This window comes from Pocillopora damicornis, chromosome 12 (assembly GCF_964200805.1).
Source record: "Pocillopora damicornis chromosome 12, jaPocDami1.2, whole genome shotgun sequence".
NCBI classification, from domain to species: domain Eukaryota; kingdom Metazoa; phylum Cnidaria; class Anthozoa; order Scleractinia; family Pocilloporidae; genus Pocillopora; species Pocillopora damicornis.
In genome coordinates, this window is record NC_142681.1 from 15,440,492 (window position 1) to 15,443,677 (window position 3,186).

General features: G+C 38.2%; 1 long non-coding RNA gene across 1 annotated transcript in view; it reads left to right on the plus strand.

Annotated features, from left to right (window-relative positions):
- Positions 1 to 2,811, plus strand: part of LOC113679478 (uncharacterized) — a 4,116-nt gene extending 1,305 nt beyond the window's left edge. The window contains exons 3-5 of the long non-coding RNA XR_016181786.1: positions 1,375 to 1,475; positions 1,931 to 2,075; positions 2,575 to 2,811. This is a non-coding gene — a long non-coding RNA (uncharacterized LOC113679478). The remainder of the gene's footprint in view (positions 1 to 1,374; positions 1,476 to 1,930; positions 2,076 to 2,574) is intronic.
- Positions 2,812 to 3,186: the final 375 nt, after the last annotated feature.

Consider the following 3,186-nt stretch of genomic DNA (forward strand, 5'->3'; position numbering starts at 1 on the left):
CTCTTTTAAAACCTGCCCAGCATTGATTGGGCAGACACTTGCCCCTTTCTTCTGGAAGGTACTCCTTGACAATGATATCCAGCATCAGCTGCTCAAGTTCCCCATCCAATGTAGTGGGAACATGCAACCTCTTTTATCACTTAGGTGCATTGTTGACCCTTTCCTTTGCTGGATGGTTTTGGTTAATTTTAAAAATCTGTAAATGGCTCCCTTTTACCCACCACACAGCCTGTATGTTTCTTGTAGAGCTTACTCTCTACTGGGGTCATTAAAATACAGCATTTGCATACATTTACCTATACTGTGCAGGGTTGTTTTACCCAGGACAGTTTGCTGCCAGCTTTCAATGGAAAATGTTTTCAGCTACTGCCTTTTTTTTTTTTTGGCAGTGACCCCTTTAAAATTTAGTGATCTATGGCCTGATAGTTCGTAAGAAAAAAACTTATCATTGTTAGGGTTTTTCTTTGTGGTTGATGCTACTTTTTCTATCTGTAAGTATTTGGGAACCTTCCAAAAAGGTTTGTAGAAAAAGAACTCTTACTGTTGCTGACTTGTAGATGAGGATATTGTTTGAAATTTTCCATGTACAGCCAATACCTCTATTCCCGTTGCGGGCTTTTCGTGATTTCGTGATTCAGCAAAATTGCTACACAAAGCTAAGTTGGTTGGTCCATTTGGCACTTAGAAGAAAATAAAGAATGACAAGAGTCCTTGTAAATGGGAAAGTGTGACATAGTCTTCAGTTTATCGGACATTTCCTCACTTCCATACCTCCCTTGAAGTTTGCTTTAAAGGAAAAATAGCAAAGGTTTTTTGGGCATGGTAAACATACTTTGTCACTGTTCCATACTTCCAAACTTAAAAAGAGCTAGCTTAGCAAACAATGTATAAACTCTTTATATTATGGCCAGGGTGGACATGGCTTCTTACTGCATTTCGGATTGAAGAGTAGTTTTCAGTAAAACTTGGCCCGTCAAACCACCTCGGGTCTTGGTCAATGAAACGACATTGGCTTTTGACATGCGTTGAGAATACATTTAGCTTAAAGCTTTTTCGGCCTCAAAAGAGGGAGACATAAAGGAGTTTCAAGTACTTCCATGGTCTGTTATTCCAGATGTTGAAGAATTCATTCCTTGGTCATTAAGCGTCTCACACACAGAACATTTTAGCATCATTTATTTCTAATTGGAGGTATTTCTTAAAGCCACGATAAATTTTTTCGTTTTTCTGTTCTTCGATTTTAAAGTTTTTAAAAGAATTGGACGGCACCAATACAGTGGAGTTGGGAAAACAATAAAAAGAATCCTATGTTCTAAGACTTTTTTTGGCTAGGTAAGGAAAGTTAGCTGTTCTAATTTTATCGTCTGTCCTCAGGTATTGTTCAACTTCAAAACGTTAAATGAGCCGGCTACCATCCAGAGGCTTTGTAGCGTTTTACACAAGAGTACAGGAGAAATCCTACAAAAGAAACCCAGGTAAGAAAGCTTATGTAAGTTACCACAAGGAAAGGTTATCCCCATAACAAGAAAGTCAATGTTCCAATTAGTGCACAGTGCTTATTGACATTTTCACGTCGATGCTGCCAATATCAAAGAAATGACCCGTTGACACTATTTGCAGTCGTTAGAGTGACTGAGGGTTTGTTGTGATACCCCTCGTATATCCCTCTTACATTCCCATATTACTTCCCCCTCCTCCAATTTAAAATTTCATATTTCTTGGTTGAAATGTCACTTGGCTTGATGAAACGTTTCAGATGGCAAATATAGGTTGTTTATATTTTTATCGCCAGCACGCAAATTGTCAAGCATTCACACGAAAAGAACCCCATATTCGAACTTAACCAAAACCGAAGCAATCCCGAGTTACTTTCTACACTCAATTTAAACTTGTTCTACTATTTTCTCATCATGTTTCCTTACCTTTTCAGATGTTTAACAAAGAATTCAAATGCGGAGGTTGTAATTCACACCCACAAACCCGTTTGTGTTGAATTATACAAAGACTACAAAGATCTTGGAAGATTTATGCAGCGCTACAGCGGTGAAACCATAGCCGCGGGCGTTGTGACCGAGGTAGGCCTAAAGCCTTGAAATCTTTTTTACTTTAATACATTCAACCATTTCTGGTGATAATCGTTTAAGCTATTTTCTTGTGTCCTTAAATAAAGATTGGTAATCTTTCAAACGAACAGAAATGAACGCTGTGTTGAAAAAAAATGTCACAGTGTCACAGTCAGTGCCTCTTCTCCCCTTAACTCTTTTACTTCCAGAGGTGATTAACATATAACTTCTCCCTCTGACATCCATTCATTATTCAGCAAACAGGTAATGAGAATACACAAACTTATCAGGTACAAGTTGTTATCTTGATCTAACACCAAATTCTGTTTACTGGTCTACAAGAAAAATGTATAGCAGCTAGAATGAAGAATTAACAATCAGATCTTGGGAGTTAAAGGGTTAACGAGCCCAAAAGTTGCATGCAATGATTCTCATACACTAAAACCTGACTGTGTCATTCAAACTACTCAGTATGGCGTCCATTGTGTGTTTCTTGTTTGTGTTTCCACAGATTTTATAAAATAGAGCTTTGCGAGCAAGAATCCTCCTATGATAACCTTGTGAAAAACAGGAAAACGTCAATGCTCCAGGAAATGGACTGGATTTCAGAACGTTCCGAACTATTTTGCTGCTGTCCCAGAAGGAAAAACTAAATGAATTGAAAAGGATTTTTTAGAAAAGTCTTTGAGATTGAGGTTCATCGCTGTGCGGTGATATGTTCATAAAGAGAATTATAAACGAAAAGAAATGTCTTGTCTTTACTCTTCTGGACTTAAGTGAATATTGGCAGTCGTTTTTCCCCTGTGTCTCCCCACCCAGGTATCAAGGAGTTCATGAGAGATTAGCTTACAAACAGGCCTTCATATTATTAGTGCTGCGGCACGTGCGTTTCTTCCCCCGCGAGTCAGGCTAAGGTCTTAACCCTTAAAACCCTAAGAGTGACTAGAATCTAATTTCTCCTTATAACATCACTCCTGAATCATGCAGTAAGGTCATGAAAATAAAGAAACTTATCAGCAGCTAAAGAAGTTGTTGATTGTTACACAAATTCTCCTTGTCGGCACCTTAAAGAATGTATAGAGAACAGTATGGAGAATACCTTTATTGATGTTAGGGTGTAAAG